The sequence below is a fragment of the Moschus berezovskii genome, chromosome 11 (assembly GCF_049115385.1).
Source record: "Moschus berezovskii isolate FMDL1 chromosome 11, NW_MosBer_1.0, whole genome shotgun sequence".
In the NCBI taxonomy this organism is placed as follows: domain Eukaryota; kingdom Metazoa; phylum Chordata; class Mammalia; order Artiodactyla; family Moschidae; genus Moschus; species Moschus berezovskii.
The window spans coordinates 82699417-82719715 of record NC_142470.1 but is presented as its reverse complement, the minus strand read 5'-3'; the positions used below and the strand labels follow the sequence as shown (position 1 = coordinate 82719715).

Here is a 20299-nt window from a genome sequence, read left to right as displayed (position 1 = left end):
AAAGCACTTGACCTCACTTTAGGTCTCTGCTCAGGGTGTCACCAACTCAGACTGGCCTCCTGTGACCACCCAATCCCCCCGCCAGCTCCCAGACCCCCTTCCTGATTTTGCCATTCTCTATAGCCCTTCTGCCCAAGGTAAGAGAAACCCAAATAAGACGGTAGGTATTGTGAGGGGGCATCAGAGGGCAGACACACTGAAATCATAATCACAGGAAACTAGTCGATCTGATCACATGGACCACAGCCGAATGTGGTCCACTGGAGAAGGGAATGGCAAACCACTTCAGTATACTTGCCTTGAGAACCCCATGAACAGTATCAAAGGGCAAAATGGTAGGATACTGAATGAGGAATTCCCCACGTTGGTAGGTGCCCAGTATGCTACTGGAGCTCAGTGGAGAAATAACTCTAGAAGGAATGAAGGGATGGAGCAAAAGCAAAACCAATACCCAGTTGTGGATGTGACCAGTGATAGAAGCAAGGTCCGGTGCTGTAAAGAGCAATATTGCATAGGAACCTGGAATGTTAGGTCCATGAATCAAGGCAAATTGGAAGTGGTCAAACAGGGGATGGCAAGAGCGAACATAGATATTCTAGGAATCAGTGAATTAAAATGGACTGGAATAGGTGAATTTAACTCAGATGACCATTATATCTACTACTGTGGGCAGGAATCCCTTAGAAGAAATGGAGTCGCCATCATGGTCAACAAAAGAGTCCGACATGCAGTACTTGGATGCAATCTTAAAAATGACATTTTTAAAGAAAATGTTCGTTTCCAAAGCAAACCATTCAATATTACAGTAATCCAGGCCTATGCCCCAACCAGTAATGCTGAAGAAGCCGAAGTTGAATGATTCTATGGAGACCTACAAGGCCTTTTAGAACTAACACCCAAAAAAGATGTCCTTTTCATTATAGGGGACTGGAATGCAAAAGTAGGCAGTCAAGAAACACCTGGAGTAACAGGCAAATTTGGTCTTGGAGCACGGAATGAAGCAGGGCAAAGGCTAATAGAGTTTTGTCAAGAGAACGCACTGGTCATAGCAAACACCCTCTTCCAACAACACAAGAGAAGACTCTACACATGGACATCACCAGATGGTCAACACCAAAATCAGATTGATTATATTCTTTGCAGCCAAAGATGGAGAAGCTCTATACAGTTAGCAAAAATAAGACCAGGAGCTGACTGTGGCTCAGATCATGAACTCCTTATTGCCAAATTCAGACTTAAACTGAAGAAAGTAGGGAAAACCACTAGACCATTCAGATATGACCTAAATCAAATCCCTTATGATTATACAGTGGAAGTGAGGAATAGATTTAAGGGACTAGATCTGATAGAGTGCCTGATGAACTCTGGACGGAGGTTCGTGACATTGTACAGGAGACAGGGACCAAGACCATCCCAATGGAAAAGAAATGCAAAAAGGCAAAATGGCTGTCTGAGGAGGCCTTACAAATAGCTGTGAAAAGAAGAGAAGTGAAAAGCAAAGGAGAAAAGGAAATATATAAGCATCTGAATGCAGAGTTCCAAAGAATAGCAAGGAGAGATAAGAAAGCCTTCCTCAGCGATCAATGCAAAGAAATAGAGGAAAACAACACAATAGGAAAAACAAGAGATCTCTTCAAGAAAATCAGAGATTCCAAGGGAACGTTTCATGCAAAGATTGGCTCAATAAAGGACAGAAATGGTATGGACCTAACAGAAGCAGAAGATATTAAGAAGAGGTGGCAAGAATACACAGAAGAACTGTACAAAAAAGATCTTCACGACCAAGATAGTCACGATAACATGATCACTGACCTAGAGCCAGACATCTTGGAATGTGAAGTCAAGTGGGCCTTAGAAAGCATCACTACGAACAAAGCTAGTGGAAGTGATGGAATTCCAGTTGAGCTATTTCAAATCTTGAAAGATGATGCTGTGAAAGTGCTGCACTCAATATGCCAGCAAATTTGGAAAACTCAGCAATGGCCACAGGACTGGAAAAGGTCAGTCTTCATTCCAATCCCAAAGAAAGGGAATGCCAAAGAATGCTCAAACTACCGCACAATTGCACTCATCTCACACGCTAGTAAGGTCATGCTCAAAATTCTCTAAGCCAGGCTTCAGCAATATGTGAACCGTGAACTCCCAGATGTTCAAGCAGGTTTTAGAAAAGGCAGAGGCACCAGAGATCAAATTGTCAACATCCGCTGGATCATGGAGAAAGCAAGAGAGTTCCAGAAAAACATCTATTTCTGCTTCATTGACTATGCCAAAGCCTTTGACTGTGTGGATCACAACAAACTGTGGAAAATTCTGCAAGAGATGGGAATCCCAGATCACCTGACCTGCCTCTTGAGAAACCTGTATGCAGGTCAAGAAGCTACAGTCAGAACTGGACATGGAACAACAGACTGGTTCCAAATAGGAAAAGGAGTACGTCAAGGCTGTATATTGTCACATTGCTTATTTAACTTATATGCAGAGTACATCATGAGGAACACTGGGCTGGAAGAAGCACAGGCTGGAATCAAGATTGCCGGCAGAAATATCAATAACCTCAGATATGCAGATGACACTACCCTTATGGCAGAAAGTGAAGAGGAACTTAAAAGCCTCTTGAAAGTGAAAGAGGAGAGTGAAAGGTTGGCTTGAAGCTCAACATTCAGAAGACAAAGATCATGGCATCTGGTCCCATCACTTCATGGGAAATAGATGGAAAAACAGTGGAAACAGTGTCAGACTTTGTTTTTTTGGGCTCCAAAATCACTGCAGATGCTGATTGCAGCCAGGAAATTAAAAGACGCTTACTCCTTGCAAGGAAAGTTATGACCAGCCTAGATAGCATATTAAAAAGCAGAGACATTACTTTGCCAACAAAGGTCCATCTAGTTAAGACTATGGTTTTTCCTGTGGTCATGTATGGATGTGAGAGTTGGACTGTGAAGAAAGCTGATTGCCGAAGAATTGATGCTTTTGAACTGTGGTGCTAGAGAAGACTCTTGAGAGTCCCTTGGACTTCAAGGAGATCCAACCAGTCTATTCTAAAGGAGATCACTCCTGGGTGTTCATTGGAAGGACTGATGCTAAAGCTGAAACTCCAATACTTTGGCCACCTCATGCGACGTTGACTCACTGGAAAAGACTGATGCTGGGAAAGGTTGGGGGCGGGAGGAGAAGGGGATGACAGAGAATGAGATGGCTGGATGGCATCACCGACTCTGTGGACATGAGTTTGAGTGAGCTCTGGGAGTTGGTGATGGACAGGGAGGCCTGGTGTGCTGTGATTCGTGGGGTCGCGGAGAGTCAGACACGACTGAGCGACTGAACTGAACTGACAGCCCTTCCGACCATCTGACAGCTGGTTTCCTTATTTTCCAGAGGACTCTCCCACTAGAATGTAACACAGGAACTTTGTTTTGTGCATGTCTTTCTCCCCTGTGGCCTACAATGGTTTCCAGCACAGAGTAAACACCCAGTAAGTATTTGTTGGGTGAATGAATGAATGAATTTCTTAGGCCTAAATGTGGCCAAAAAGACCTGTTCCATAGCCTGCCCAGAATTCTTCAAATATTTGTGTGTGTGCCCAGTTGTGTCTGACTCTTTGTGACCCCACGGACTGTAGCCTACCAGGCTCCTCTGTCCTGGGGATTTCCCAGGCAAGAAGAAAACTGGAGTGGATTGCTATATCCCCCTCCAAGGCATCTTCCCGACCCAGGGATTGAACCCGTGTCTCTGGCATCTCCTGCGTCTCCTGCATTGGTAGGCAGACTCTACCACTAAGCCACCTGGGAAGCCCAAAGATATATACTGTCAATGAATTCTAGAAGAGCAGCCAACCAGACCCGCACCAAAGACAACCTAAACCCAACTTTCTCCTTGGCCAACCCTGCTGGGGCTCGTGGCGGCCCATAAGGCTGAGACTGCTTCAGAGCTGCTCCCCTTTCTGGACTGGCCACAGGAGGCCATGTGCTGAGTGTCCTGGGTCCACTCCGGCCTGTGCTCACACCCTGCTGTAGGAGACACCGCACACCTTCCCGGGGCCAGCACTATCTCAGAGCTGCCCCCACCAGAGAACCCAGCGCTTCCTCCAAACCTCAAGAGACATGGCTTGGACCCAAAGCATCCTTGGTTTCCTGACATTTAAGGAGCCGGGTCGCTGGGGTCCCCAGAAAGGAGAGAAGGAAGGGCCTGAGGATTGCTGAGCCCCCAGATGGACCCAAAGGTGAGCAGGCAAGTTGAACCCTGGCCATGGGAGAGATACAGGGACCAGAGAGACACGGAGAGCCTCAGAGTGGACAGACAGAAAGGGAAGGAGAGAGGACAGGAGACAGGAAGAGACACACACAGAGGCAGGGAGAAAAGGAATGAGAGAAGCAGTCGGGGAAGCAGCCCCGGAGACCCGGCAAGCAGAGCAGAAGGGAAGGGGCGGCCGCGGGGCTCGCGGGGCGGGCGGGCGCCGCTGAATCGCCGCTCTGTTCTGCGCGCCGCACTGAGGGGCTTTCTTCGCGGCCGTGGGAAAGTGGTGGGCGAGCGCGCGCCCCGCCGCCGTGTGGACGGTAATTAGCCGGATTAGGGCGGGAGCCTCGCGGGCCGGTCGGGAACAAAAGGCCCCTCTTTGCCGGTGCAAACGGCGGGTTCCCGGGGTCACCAGGCAGGGTCTCCCAGGAGCGGCCGAGGGGACACGGGGCCAGAGAATGGGGCCTCTGTGCACCTGACGGGGCCTGGCTTTGGGGTCCCGACTTGGGGGTGCGGGAGGCGCGCAGGGGACATAGAACAGAGAGGCCCGAGATGGCAGCCCTGCCCAGCCTCGGGATCTGATCGGGCATCTGGACCATTAATACTATTAGTAAGCGCTTTGGCAACATGGATACCATTTATTGAGCACTTACTGTGTACCTGGAGAAGGGAAAGGCTACCCACTCCAGTATTCTGGCCTGGAGAATTCCATGGACTGTGTAGTCCGTGGGGTCGCAAAGAGTCGGCCACGACTGAGCGACTTTCACTTCCTGTGTACCAGCTGCATACCAAGAGATGTGTCACCTCGTCTGATCCTCATGAGGAACTTTCCGCAGGGCTGATGTGTAAGATCGATTTTACAGATAAGGGAGGTGGAGGCAGAGATTGTGACTTGCCCAAGATCTTGGAAACGGCGTCTCACATTCGCTGGCCCTGACGAGACACTCGACAAGTACCTGCGGGATGAATGAATTTGAATGAATAAATGAATGACAAGGTTGGCCCAGACCTCAGGCTGTGGTTCCTGCATGACCTGGGAGGTTGAGCAAGTGGGGGCTCCCAGCCTGAGACTCCGGTCCACTCCCTTCTAGGAAGCTGTTCTAGGAGATCCGTGCAGGGGTGTGTGTTGGTGCTAACCCTCCACTCACGCAGGGAATTTTGGTCACTAGGGTCAGGGGTTTGAGGGGTGGGAAATGTGACCATGTGTTTTCCTTTCCAGCAGCTCCAGCAGAACTGTACCTCCCTCAGGATCTATGCCTGCAGCCCCGCAGGCCTCTCCAGTGCACAGAGCAGTGTAAGGAGTTGATGGTGACCCATGCGGGAGGGAAGAAGAGGACCTGGGACTTTCTCCTACCAGCTGGCTCTCACTTGAACTCTAGAGGGCCCAAAATACTCCAGTTTTAAATGAAGAGCATCCTCTGAGCCCTGGGTGTCACCGTCCTCACAGGTGGTGTAGTCGGAGAGCACACACCCTGCCCACAGTAGCAGCTGGTGATGGGAGTGGGAGACGCAGGCGGAGTGGGAGACGCGGGCAAAGCGGGCAGGGGAGCATGGTGTGAGGCCTTGGGGGTAGGGGGGCTGTGGCAAACTCTGTAGTGAAGGTGGCAGTGACTGCTCTTTCTGGCCTACCAGTGCCTTATGGGCCAAAATGGCCAGGCCTGAGCTTTTCAAGAGAAAGTAATCCAGCCTTTTGGGTGGAATCTCCCAATTTTAAAATATGCTATGGGGGCTTCCCTGGTGGCCCAGATGGTAAAGAATCTGCCTGCAATGCAGGAGAACTGGGTTCGATCCCTGGGTTGGGAAGATCCCTTGGAGGAGGGCATGACAACCCACTCCAGTATTCTTCCCTGGAAAATCCCCATGGACAGAGGAGCCTGGCGGGCTACAGTCCACGGGGTCGTAAAGAGTCGGACGTGACAGAGTGACTAAGCACAGCACACTAACAGATTCAGCCCGCAGGTTGGCAGTTCACAAACCCTTCTCCTAGGTGTAGTGTTAGAGATGCTCCAGTACTCAGAGTCTCAGGAGGAAGAAACGCTGCATCCCTTCCCCAAGATCCTCTCCCTCTACCTTCTCCAGTGTAAGTGAGTGGGGAACGGGTGAGGGATGGGTGCTGGAGGATGCCCAGCCCCTGCCAGATCCCCTGGCCCTGCATCAGGCTGTCCCATGATGCAGAGGGCTCAGGCAGGCAACCTCCAGGCCACTGAGATCTGACTGACCTGGTGCCTGGCCAAAAGCTGGAGGTTGTCACTTCCAGCTCAGCCAGGGAGAGCCCAGTGAACCAGTAGAGTTTTTCTGCAGTGCTGGAGTGTGAAAACAGCTACAGGAGGAGGAAATGCCAGCTTCCACCCAGTTCTCCCTCCATCACCCTCACGAACTTCTTGGCGAGGGTGAGATTGCTGTAATCCCATTTCTCAGATGAAGAAACTGAGACCTGGAGAGCTGGAGTATGTGTCTGAAGGTAGCAGAGAGTGAGCATCTAGGGGGCGTAGCGTGAAGAAGCTCCAAGTTTAAAATTTTTTGAAATGTTAGCAACTGATGTGAATTTTGCTTCCCACTTCATAACATAGACATGGCTGTTTCAATATAAAAATAATGGGAGTTTTTCCTCTGATCATCTGGTAGACTTGACCGTGGGAGGAGGAGCCACGTTTATCCTGTGGCATCTCAAACCCTGGCACTTCACTGTGAAGCCTCAGCAGTCCGCAGTCACAAGAGCGAGAAGCCGGGGCTGGGGAACCAGCCCCCAAAGTCAGCTCGTGACAAAGTAGCCCTGAACCCAAGACCCTGACTTCCTCAGGGAGTGTGATAGGCAGAAAGCAGTTTTGTTTTTGTTCAGGTCTTTCCTCTGGTCCCCATGATCCCCGAGGTCTGCCTCATGGAAAGCTGAGGAGAGGGGCTCTGCCTGTCTCTATGGGCCAGGCAGAACCCTGGCTCAGAACTGAGTCAGCTCCCAACCTCCACGCAGCCAGGACACAGTGTCTTCTTTCCTCCTCTTGGCTACCTCCATGTCGTCTCCTTTTTACAGACGAAACTACACCACAGCAGCTGCTGCCTCTAGCTCCTGAGAGGCACAGGGCTGTGTGGCAAAGTGCTCCCAACCTCTGACACAGGCCAGCGTGCCCTGGGGTGAGGGTTGTGGGAGGGATGGCTAAGGGGCAGTGGTGGTGAGCAGGGGGTCAGGCCACTCTCTCTCCCGGCCCCTAAAAGAACACAAATCAGGGTGCCCGAGACCACAGAGATGGACGGTCAGAGAAAGGCATTGCTGCCCTCAAGGAGCATGGGACAGTTCCATGGGGGAAAGGACAGCTCAGAACCTGATTTCCCAGAAAACCCATCACTGGGCCTCCTCGTCCTGCTAGAGTGCTCTGGAAGTCCTGGGGGCTCTCCCTCTCTCCTCCAGCACTTGTCCACTTTGCCCTTCTGGCAGCTGATGGTGGTTTCAGAGACAGTGAGGCCAGAATCCCTAAAGCTTGGTAAGTGCTTGCTTCCTGTCCTCACCCCACCCTGTTAGAATGGGAGACATGTTTAAGGGGAAGGATTACTCCAAAGAAACCCAAGTTCTGGTGAGAAAGACTTCCGAGAAATGTGGGAAAACTCTGGAGCTCTTACAGTCCCCGATCAAATTTCTGAGTCCTGCGTTCCCAGCCTGGGCCAGAACACTGAAATCTCAGAGTCCCTCTCTTCGCCTCTCTCCCCACTTTGCACGTAAGCAGCACAAGGTCTCAAGTTCCAGCTCGGGAAGCACAAGGCACAGCCCACCCTTCCACCAGGGAGAGGAGGAATTTCATTCCAAGGCTAATTACATTGCCCATGTACTGAAGCCGAAGCCTCCACCCTAGAGGAAAGTCAAATTCCCCCAAGTGTCTCTTTTTTGTTCCCAGCTCTGCTGACCCCCCCGCATGCCCCACCTCCAACCTAGAGCACTTGAGATGACCAGCTGCAGCGTGGATGTCAAGGCAGCCCTGGAACTCAGGAGGAGGGTACAGAGAGAAACCTGCTTTGCCCATTGGTGAACTTGACGTCATGGTTTTGGACGCGCACTATGGAAAGATGGGCTTGTACATTCAAAATGCAGTAAGCAGGGAGCTCCAGGATATGGTGAAACTCTGGGGAATAGCGAAGGACTGGGAAGCCTGGCATGCTGCAGTCCAGGTCTGCCCCAGGTGGCCCTCGCATTCTGCTGATGGGAATGAGGGAAGACACCCAGATGCACAGCCTCTGTGGCTGAAGTCCAGACAGCGTTTCATAGCACCCTTCATGATGGAGACATTGAGGGTGGAGCTGGTTATGTCCGAGGGCTGGTGAGTCCTCCGGGGATGAGCCTCAAGGCCCATGGCAGCAAGGAAAGCGCTTCCTATAGAGCCTTGAAGTCTTCAGCATGTTTGCAGGCACTTGGATGAAGCTGTAGATGATAAGACTCCTCAAGTTTGCAGACCATCAAATCTGAAAAGAGTAGGAAATACACCGTGTGATAAAAGCTAACAGGTTTGGTCATGCTGGGTGAATAGGGCCCATTTCAGAGATGAGTCTGAAGCAGAATGTCACACTCTGCTTATGGGGTCCAAGAAACCACCTGCCTCAGCACCTGTGGGGAAATAAAAAACAAACGGGAGGATCTGGGGTATTCAGCATATTGCCAATCAACTGTGTGATTAATCTGAACAAAACAGTGATGTGATATTCAGCTACACTGAGGAAGTTCTTGTTTACCAAGATTTCTTTGTCCTGTGAATCCCATTAAGGGATTTCTTATGGGTCCACTGACCACTCAAATCAAAAACTTCTGGGTCTTGTTAAAAATTCAGATTTGGGGGCCCACCTAGGTTGTTCATTCAGGCTCTATAGGGAGGAAGCCCCAGAAGATGTATTTTCAACCACTTCCCAAGTTATTTTTTGAGAACATTTTCAACCCTGCCTACCTCTTTAGCTAATGCTACGCCCTCTTGCCAGGACTGTTTTACTGCTAAGCAAAATAAAAGGACCCCCTGCCCATCCAAGCTTCCCTCTAGGCTAGAAATTCCACTAGTGGAACTTGGTCCTTTGAGTTAGAATCCTGCCCCTACAAATGGCCTTGTCAGCAAAGATTTTAAAAGATAAAGACAGCTGGCTTATAGCAACATTGTGGTGGGGGCAGTGGGTAGAGACCCAGGCTGAACTTCCCAGACAAAGAGTAAGGCTTAATCATACTGCCAGAGGGCCTCCATCCAGCTCGGCCTGAAGCCGTGGAGAGACCGAGAAATAAGCCATTTGTTCCTGCCTGGCGTGGGAAGTGCTCAGTCTTCGGAGAAGCAGCCTGACCTGAGTGTAAATCCCACTCAGGCCCTCAGCAGCTGTGTGACCCTTAACATTGACTTCAGCTTCTCTGAGGCTCAGATTTCCTCTCTGAGATCCTGACACATTCCTCACCCAGCTGTTCTAAGGAATTGATGAATAATGTATGTGGTTGCATGTAGGTAAAGCCCCCTGAGATCCTGGCAGACAGTAAGTACTCGGTATTGCTTGTTGAATGCATGAATGGGTAAGCAGTCGATGGGTGGATGGATGGACAGATGGACAGATGGATAGATGGCCTCTGTGAATTCTTTTTGCAGACAATCCGCCTCTGCCTCTGAATTGATTAGCCGTAGTTGCCCCACCCCAGCGTCATTCTTTGACATCTCACAGATGTCTTGATTTAGGCTCCAAGTTATGCCTCCTGGGAAAAACCCCTCTCTTTCCTCACCCCTCTCTTCCCCTAATGCCCTGCTCCCAGCTTCTGTCCAGCTGCCAAGGAATTCTTATCTGACTCTGGCTCTCAGATTCAGCACAGGGGCAAATCTTAGGGCACAAGCTCTCACAGACTCCCCTGATTCAGGCCAGGAGCAGGTCTCCGACTCCCACTCAGGTCACCTTTTGGGACAGCCCTTTAGGAAAAGCCCATCTTCAGGCTGGCTGGGACTTGCCGAGGAAAATCAGCTGTGTGAGGCACAAACTGGAACTTGGACTCAAGGAGGAAAAATAGGAGACAGAATGTGTTAACTGCTGAGGGTGAGAAAGTGTTCCCAGTTGGCAGAATCAGAGAAGATGTCGTGAAGGGGGTAACATGTGGATCTTAAAGGGTGGATAGATTGGAACATTCAGAGTGGGAGGAAGAGCATTGCGAAGAGAAGGAACAGAGTGGGGATGGCTCAGCCTGACAGGAGCAGGGGTGAGGGGGAGGTGGACAAGGAGAACAGGCTGTAGGATTGGCCAGGGCATGCGCTGTGCATGGCTGTGACAGCCAAGCCAAGGTGCCCTCTTGACTCCCCTGCTGTGAATCCAGGCAGACGCAGGAGCTGTGGCCCGGGCGGGGCCCCCATGTCTCTCTCTCCCCTCAAGGCTTTGTCTGTATCCTGCGGCCCACTCCCCCAGCAGGCATCTGTGAGCACTGATCTGCATGCCTCTTTGACCCCGGGAAGCCTGGTAGGCCACCCCTTCTGCAGCCAGCTGCATTTACAAAGCTACACCGACTCTGCCCACCCCTGCTCCCGAAGGAAGGAATGAATGGAGGAAGTCCCGGTCTTGTACAGACTGGGGGGGCCCCCTGATGCCCCTGGAAGAGTAAGGGGCTTCTCAGGCATGTGCAGCTGCTCCCATGGTTGCGGTCACTCCCTCTTCCCCCGTCACCCTCCTGCAGCCTGCAAGTGGCAGGTCTCACCCCTGCACTTTCCCCAGCTAATCCAAGTCACACAAAGAGCAGCCCGCCCGCCAGCGGGTCTTGTTTCACTGGAATGTTGGCATCAAACTTGAGATCGGAAATGAACTCATTATCTGATTATTTTTATTTGTGAAAATGTAACTGCCCTGGGAGAGGCCTTTCTTGAATAGTCTTCAGGGTGGATGAGTAATTCTCCCCCTTAAGATACATACACATGCATTCAGACACACATGTTCAGGCACACGCACGTACATACTCAAATATTCCACACCCCACCCCTTCAAACACACACACACATATGCACACACATCACACACAGGCACACAGAGGAAGCCATGTAACACATACTTTCAGATACGTGCACAATCACGTGGAGACATGTTCTGGGTTTAATAAGCTCCTCTGAGGGCAGGGACGTTGTCTCTCTTATTCACAGCAGGATCCCTACATCATGAGCAGTCAGTAAATAATTGCAGACTGAACGGCCACTGAGAAGATGCACACACATCCACTACCCAGACACACACACACATACATGTGCGCATGCCCGGCTAGCCTCTCTCCCTTCCCAGAGAACGGCAAAGTCAGAGAATCTCTGATTCCACAGCCTGAAGTCTTCACACCATGAACCACACCTAGTGTTATTTGGGAACACAGCATCCAGAGCCTTCCGGGGGAGATGTCCATCACCAGCTCCCAGAAGGCCAAGGTAGCTCCTCCCTTGACCTGCCGCAGCCTCACCAGATGCTTAATAAAGCCATCCCATCACCCTTGCCAATCTGGAACCCAATGTGATGATGGGCTGGCCAAGAAAGCCTGAAGTGATTATGCAGGGCAGGCTGTTCTCCAGGGGTGTTCTCTGGGGGCCGCCCCCACTCACGCACGCTGGCTCAGTGGCAGGCCCCGACACAGAGTCTTGGGCACCGGAGCCCCCAGACTCTGTCTTTGTGTCTGTATCTCCTCCAGTCCATGGCCGTGACTCAGGCCGTCCAAGGCCTGTTAATGCTTCTCGGAGAGGCCACCCGGCCAGAGGCAAGGCTGATGGGCAGGCCAGAGTGAAGAGGCCCAGGAAGGGTGGCCTGAAGTCTGATCTCAGGGTGGAACGATCCACAGGACCATGACCCTTCTACCTAACTGTCCTTGAAGGGCTCCCGCATGGAGCGGGTAGCCTGCTGTAACGGAAAGAGTTCTGGACTGGAGTGCGGCCTGTCTGAGCTGACCACCTCGCTGGCCCCATTCTGGCCATGTAACTTTGGTCAGGTCATTAACCCTGGAGATTTCTGTCCACCAGCATCTTGGGCAATCACATTCTTGCTGTTTTGCTGCCCTGGCCCTCACCCTCTCCTGACCTCCCTTCCAGACCCTGAAGGAGAACCCACAATTCCCTCTGCAGCTGTTCAGGCCTATTCAAGTGACTCTTTCAAAGTGCAGAGCCCTCCAGGGTAGGTTGCGCAGTTCCTCACACCCAGCATTGTGTAAGAGCTGCCTGAACTTTCCAAGAAGAGGCACCAAGGAGATGGGACTACACGGAGAGAAGGGACCATTTGCTTTGCTAACGTTGCCTTGTCCTAAGGCCTGGACAGTGAGAAGGAAGGTCTCTTAAAACTCCAAATCCCCCAGCAATTCCACTCCTAGTTGCATTCCTGGAGGATCAAATGCATGTGTTCATGAATAGGTATGCACAAGAATGCTTCATTCACAGTAACTCAGACTGAAACAATCCAAATAGTCCCTGACAGGAGAATAGTTAAACACATTGCAATGTATCCATATAATGGACTCATATTTCCATATGTTCAACAAAAGCTTCTGCTACACACAAAACATACAAAAATGGATGACTCTCCCAGGCATGATGTTGAGTAAAATAAGCCAGACAGCATTCATAGGTCAATAACAGTCAACATGAATCAATGGTGGGAGAAGGTAGACCATTGGTTACCTCTAGGGGTGGTGTTTACTGGTGAGGGGCACAGGAGACCTTCCATAGTGCTGAAACGTTACATCTCTTTATGTGTTGGTCACAGGGCACAGACATGCTTGTGGAATCCATCCAGCTGTGCACTGTTTACGCTAATGTATATACATTTTACTAGGTGAGCAACCCAAGTCACAAAGGGTCTAACCCAGGCAGACAGGAGGAGTTCTTCAGGGAACAGGGTCGAAGGCCAGGAAACAGGGAAGGAGTGAAGCCAAGAGTGGAAAAAAGAAGGCCCAGAGTATTCTTCTCAGACTGAGTGACTTGGCCGTGGAGGGCCCACCGTGAAGGAGTGTGTAGGACATAAAGGACATGACCCTCCCACTGACCCCACGTGTGTCAGATCAAGTTAACCTTCAGTGTGTGTCCTGCGCAGGGCTGGATGTTGTGGTTGGGACCCAACGGGGAGGCCGGTCTCAGACCATCTGTCTCCCCCGTTCCTACCCTGCCTGTACTTGTGGGGCAAAGAATAGTCTGAACTCCAAACCTCTCTTTCACCCACTGTTAATAGATAAACTCAATCTGCCCTAATGTGCTTAAATAATAGGTGTCAAGGAGAGAGCTTATTCACTGTGCTTGCTTTATCTAAACTCCTGGATGGAATCACTCATAAGAAAGAGAATTCTGGCGCTCCCCTGGTCGTCCAGTAGGTAAGAATCCACCTGCCAATGCAGGGGACATGGGTTGGATCCCTGGTCTGGGAAGATTCCACATGCCACGGAGCAACTGAGCCCACAAGCTACAACTACTGAGCCCTCGCACTGCAACTACTGCAGCCCATGAACCCTAGAGCCCGTGCTTAGCAACAAGAGAAGCCACCACAATGAGAAGCCGGTGCACCACCACTAGAGAGTAGCCCCTGTTCATCGCAACCAGAGAAAGCCCAAGTACAACAATGATGACCCAGCACAGCCAAAAAAGAAAGAAAGAGGATTCCCCAAACCTGCATCTTGATGATGGTCTATGGGTGCGAGTGGGCAGAAATGTATGCTCAAGAGTGTGTCTGCTGCTGTGTATTGTGTTTCCTTAAAATGGGCTCTTCTGGTTTTATCTTCATATTCTCAGCCCCCACCCACTCTGCTCTCTCACCTCTGCTCAGCATCCCTGCCCTTCTCCATAGATACCCCCAGTTTTCCTGCCCTGATAGTGGGATTAGATTTTCACAATGACAAGGAGAGACCAAGTCCTCATCCTTCTTGGACATTGTTAAAGGAACACAGAGAAGGAACCCGAAACTTAACCTTAAGGGATTGCTTTTCTGGGCTGTGACAGGTAACTGAGAGTCTTACCACACTTAGGCCTTGAAGGCTCAGCATGGGCAGATGGTGACATTTTAGGACCTGGGACTCAAAGTCATGGCACTCCTGTGTTCCTGGAGCCCTATCATCACACAAATGACCAAGTAATTTCAGTGAAGAGAAGCTGCCTAGCCTTGGGCAGCTATGGACACGGCTATCATATCTGCCTCTGGAATGACGGAGGTAACCGGGGGCAACAGCCCCAAACACTGGGCATCCCTCCGCCCAACCTGGCCTTGTCCCCTTCCCTTTCCCTGGTCAGTTCCTGCTACATCAGCCTGATCTCTTCACACAGCTCACAGCCAGCCACCCTCCTTCCTCCTCCCTCAGTCCCCATGCAATGGCAGACACATGCGGTGCTCTTGTGTCTCACCAGGGACCCACCAGGCAAGTACTGTTATTACACTCCACAGGTAAGGAAACCTCAGCTGAGACATCAAGCAGTTTCCCTGAAGTCACACAGCTGGTAATCAGTGAAGTCAGGATTTGAACCCAGGTGGTGCTGATTGCAGCCATGAAATTAAAAGACGCTTGCTCCTTGGAAGGAAAGTTATGACCAACCTAGATAGTATACTAAAAAGCAGAGACATTACTTTGCCAACCAAGGTCCGTCTAGTCAAGGCTATGGTTTTTCCAGTGGTGATGTATGGATGTGAGAGTTGGACTGTGAAGAAAGCTGATCGCCGAAGAATTGATGCTTTTGAACTGTGGTGCTGGAGAAGACTCGTGAGAGTGCCTTGGACTGCAAGGAGATCCAACCAGTCCATTCTAAAGGAGATCAATCCTGGGTGTTCATTGGAAGGACTGATGCTAAAGCTGAATCTCCAATACTTTGGCCACCTTATGTGACGAGTTGACTCACTGGAAAAGACTCTGATGCTGGGAAGGATTGGGGGTGGGAGGAGAAGGGGACGACAGAGAATGAGATGGCTGGATGGCATCACCAATGGACATGAGTTTGAGTGAACTCCGGGAGTGGTGATGGACAGGGAAGCCTGGAGTGCTGTATTTCATGGGGTCACAAAGAGTCGGACATGACTGAGCAACTGAACTGAACTGAACTGAAACCTAGACAGCATATTAAAAAGCAGAGACATTACTTTGCCAACAAAGGCCCGTCTAGTCAAGGCTATGGTTTTTCCAGTAGTCTTGTATGGATGTGAGAGTTGGACTATAAGGAAAGCTGAGCGCCGAAGAATTGATGCTTTTGAACTGTGGTGTTGGAGAAGACTCTTGACCTTTGGACTGTAAGGAGGTTCAACCAGTCCATCCTAAAGGAGATCAGTCCGGGTGTTCATTGGAAGGACTGATGTTGAAGCTGAAACTCCAATACTTCGGCCACCTGACACAAACAGCTGACTCATTTGAAAAGACCCTGATGCTGGGAAAGATTGAAGGCAGGAGGAGGAGGGGATGATAGAGGATGAGATGGTTGGATGGCATCACTGACTCGATGGACATGAGTTTGGGTGGACTCCAGGAGTTGGTGATGGACAGGGAGGCCTGGCATGCTGCAGTTCATGGGGTTGCAAAGAGTCGGACACGATCGAGTGACTGAACTGAACTGAGCTGGACTCCAGAGCCCATCTCTGCTAACCCCTCCCTGGAGCCCCATCCAGCTCGTCCCTTCACATGAGGTTGGGGGAGTAGGCCAAAGAGCCAGGCTGCCTGGTTCCTGTCCTGGCTCCTCCTGTTCCTGGGGGGCTGCTGGCGCATGTGACCTAGTCTCAAGTACCTTACCCCCTCACTCCTCTCATTGGCTGGGGATTGTATTGGGAAGGACAATCACTCCTGCACACTCAGAGCTCTCAGGTCCAGCCTGAATGCTAGCTTTGCTTGGCCTCAAACTTGAGTCATTCTGTCCAGGCTGAGAGCAGATCAATGATACCACCCAAGGCAACTGGACCCGGGACTGAGTAAGAAAACCTGCCCTCCAGATGTCACAGGCCCTCTCCAATACAGTGGCCTGAGTGCACAGAGCCCTGTGTCAGGGACCCTGGAGCTTGCCACCTGGGCTCCTCCAGCCCACTCTGAACTCCCAGCCCAACCCTAACACCCCCCCATCTGCATCACCACACACTCGAGTGTAGTCCATCTGATACTTTTCCCAGGATCCCATCCCTGACTTTGGTTTCCCCCTCTAGGCTGTAAACACCCCAAGACCAAGGGCTCTATTTTTTGTATTTTTCATCTGCCCAGCAGCCCAGGTTCAGGCCTGTGCAGACCGCGGTCCTCAAAACCCACTTTAAATGGATGGGATGGGGTTGGAGGCTTAGATACTACACCTTTAGCATTGCTGGTTAAATATGTAGTCTTCCTAGAAGTGGAGATGGGTGTAGGGTGGGGTGGATATGGACTTTGATGCAAATGAATGCAAATCACCATGTTGTGATAAGCAGATGTGCATCTGGATTCAGAATCCTGGCCCCCTGGGCTGTGCCTGCTGAGTAGGGGGGCTCTGTGTCTGCTGGGGTTCTTGAGTGGTGAAGCTGGGATGCTGGAAGTGGCCCCTGCACAGCTCTCAGCACTGGGGGAAACCTACCCGGGCAGCCTGGCTGACATGAGGTGTGTAAAGCAGAGACCTGCCCTGGAGAAAGGCTGGAGATGTAGCCAGAGCTGGAGACGCCTGGGTTCTGGGGACATAGCATGGCAGGAGTGGATGGGGGCAAGCCCAGAACACCAGACCAGGAAGGCGTAGACCACCCCTGGTGTCGTGGTCATGGTCAGGTCTTCAGACTCTCCCAGCTCTCTGCTGTGACTACCAATGGGAGCTGCTGGCTGCCTGCCACTCGCCATGATCACTCCCAGGCCTCACTGGGGTGCCCACCAGCCTGGACCTGCACGGGGTGGGCAGACCATGGTCACTGGAGGAGTGACAGCCTGCCCAGCACTGATGAGCACTGTTTGGCCAGTGACTGGGACTGGGGCTGTCACCGTCCAGGAAACTGAGGCTCAGAGAGCTGAGTGGCCCTGATGGGTCAGGGCAGAGCCTGATCAGAACCCGGGTCTCCAGGGCTGAGTGTGCACGCTCAGTTGCTCTGTCATGTCCGACTCTTTGCTACTTTTTGTAGTCCGTGATGCTGGGAAGGACTGGGGGCGGGAGGAGAAGGGGACGACAGAGAATGAGATGGCTGGATGGCATCACCAATGGACATGAGTTTGAGTGAACTCCGGGAGTTGGTGATGGACAGGGAGGCCTGGCGTGCTGCGATTCATGGGGTTGCAAAGAGTCGGACACGACTGAGCGACTGAACTGAACTGAGGCTCGTCTGTCCCTAGGATTCTCCAAGCAAGAATACTGGAGTAAATTGCCATGCCCCGCTCCAGGAGATCTTCCCCAGGGATTGAAACTGCATCTCCTGCAGCTCCTGCATTGTAGGTGGACTCTTTACCACTGAGCCACCGGGGAAGCCCAGGTAGGGAGGGGACACAATGACAGCCTGAACAGGTAGGGCCCCACAGCCCAGCCCAGAGACTGCGCAAGGCATGGCAAGGGGACGGAAGAAGAGCATGAGGATGGGGCCAGAGAATTGGGGTGGAGAGAATCGGGTGTCTGGGAATTTTCAGGGGGATTGTGAGGCAGCCCAAAACCAGGGTTCCCACAGCGGCAGGTGGGCATCCAGTGGGCCCAGCCGAACAGGGCTGGCACCAACTCTAGTGAGGTTGGAGGTGCCAGCTTTCACCCGCCAGCCGGCCTGCCAGCTGGAGAAGCTTCATTAGCATTCCTCAGCCCTCCAACCCATTTCCTTCCTGGTGAACAGGACAGCTAACGGCCCCCGCTGCCTGCTGCTGGGGTGAGGTGGCCAGGCTGGCAGCTTCAAGCTGGGCTGAGGGTGGTGGGTAACCCACAAGCTCAGGAAGCCTGCCTTGGAGGATAGAACAGCCCCTGGCCTGACCCTAAATTTCCCCAAGTCAGAGACCATCTGCCTGTCTGTCTATCCACCCCCCGCCCAGGGCCCAGGGGGCTGGTGAGTGTGGACAGACAGACACAGGCTGTGGGAAGCTTCAGTGATTAATGGGTGATGAAAACCAGACTCCTATAGGATGGGGGTGGGAACAGAGAGGCGGAGAGAGGCTGTCTGTTTCATGCTTGGCTCAGCTTGGAGCCCTCAGCCCAGGGAGGAGGGCGGAGGCAGCTGAGGGCAGTGCTCTGGCCCCAGCCTGGACATCCCCACCCCGCTGCACCAATGCCCACATGGCACTTCCTTCAGCCTCTGCCCCAGAAGGTAATCCTGTGAGTAACCAGCTTTGCTCCCAGCACCCAGGGACCCTGAAATATTCTCCCTCTCAGAACACCCCAAGGTCTCATCTCCTCAGGAGCAAAGACCAGTTACCACCTTGCCTCCTCCAGCCTTCACTTCCTTCTTGCCATGGGGCTGATGTCTGGGAGCCCAGACCCTGAAGCTCCTCTCAACCTCCCCCCAAAACACATGACAACCTCATCTTCTGTCCCCACTAAGCTCAGTCCTCACCATGGAAACTTTGAAAAGGTGAAATCAAGCTGACTTTCCCTCAGAGATTCCTTGACAGCAAAACCTCCGTCTAAGAGGATTTAGATCAAGCCTCCAAGAAAGCAAGCAGGAGGGAGGCTCACGCAACCATGTCTCACAGTCCCTACCAGACAGACCCCGACATAACCTTGCATCCCCCTCCCCTGCCCCAGAACATCCCCCAACCAGCCTTCTTGCCCCAAGTCTGGGATTCTCACTAACACACCCCTGAGAAACTTTCAGAGGGTGTCCACCCCCAGGGCCCTGGGATCTGGCCAGGCAGGGAAAGAAGGAGTGGGCATACAGAGAGAGGAAGTGGCTTTGAGAAGGTGGAGCACAGAGGCAAGATCTGCTGACTGAAGACTTTTGCTGCTGGCTAACCAGGCCTTCCTATCACCAGAATAAAACTTCTAGTTATCAAAAAAAAAAAAAAAAAATCCAAGGTAGTTGTTGTGTTGAGGTGAAGCAGGCCATAAGGAAAATATTTGTTCCTTCCTTCTTGCCCATCAGGCACCTTGTGTGTATTTCTTGGCTCATATCCTATGGGAAGAAACTAAGGCTCAGGACATTGCCCACTCCCTCCCCTCCCCTCAGAGGGTTAAGTAACAGAGCTGAGAGCCCAAGTCCCTCAGACACAAACCCCTCCTACTTTCTGAAGCCCCACCCTGCCAGAGGCTGAGGTGAGGAGAGCTGGACACCATCTGGGAAGAATCAGAGAAGATTTGGAGAAAAGACTTCATGTGGGAATGAGAAATCCTTCATTAGGGCTTTTAATCAAAAAAGCAGAAACCTAATCTTCCTCCTTGCAAACGTTTCTGGACTCCCAGGGGTACCTGACTTTGTGTCCAACAAGTTATTAAGGAAGCAAGTATAAAACTTAAAAATCCCTGTCCCAAGCAGTCAAAGAAGGCTTTTTTATGGGGGGTGGGGAAGGGTGCAGCTGAACTCTATTGCTCCCTGCACCCCAGCTCCCCCTCTCTTGCCTTGACAGAGCCCAGACTTGTCATCTGAGAAGTAGGGGGAGGGCGAGGTCACTGCCCTTCTCTGGTTTCCGCCCAGAGCTCTGCTCTTCTGCAGGGAATGCAGTACTGGGCGGTTTGGCAGCCTGAAGTCAGTACTGTGGAAGGAGCCGCTGGGTGGTTCTTATAAAGAAGAGTGTAGGATGCTGCCCTCCCCCTCCCTCCTGAGTGCAAAACAAGATCCTCTTGGCCAAGGCCTGCCCTTCAGCCGTGTCCAGGCCTGAGCCTCAGCCTGGACACGTGCATCCAGGCTGCCCTGATGCAAAGGAGGTGTCCTCAGACACTTCCCAAGATAAAAAAGCAGAAGTGTATTCGTTCTCTGTTGCAGCATAACAAACTACCATAAAGTTAGCAGCTTAATACAACACAAATTAATTATCTCTGTTCTACAGGTTAGAAGTTCAGATGGACTCAGCTGGGCTCTCTGCTCAGAGCCTGCAAAGCCAGAATCAAGGTGTGAGCTTGCTAGGTGGGTGTCTAGACGTTCTGGGGCAAGACTCTGTTCCCAAGTTCATTTTGATTGTAGCAGATCTCTGCTCCTGTGGTTGTTGGACTGAGGTGCTCTTTTCTTGCCAATTGTCAGCCAGGCGTCCCTCTCAGCT

General features: G+C 51.7%; 1 long non-coding RNA gene across 1 annotated transcript in view; it reads right to left on the bottom strand.

Annotated features, from left to right (window-relative positions):
• Positions 1–20299, bottom strand: part of LOC129539776 (uncharacterized) — a 68957-nt gene that overhangs the window by 20533 nt on the left and 28125 nt on the right. The window contains exons 4-5 of the long non-coding RNA XR_016038600.1: positions 8145–8679; positions 4887–5189 (exon numbers count right to left, since the gene is read on the bottom strand). This is a non-coding gene — a long non-coding RNA (uncharacterized LOC129539776). The remainder of the gene's footprint in view (positions 1–4886; positions 5190–8144; positions 8680–20299) is intronic.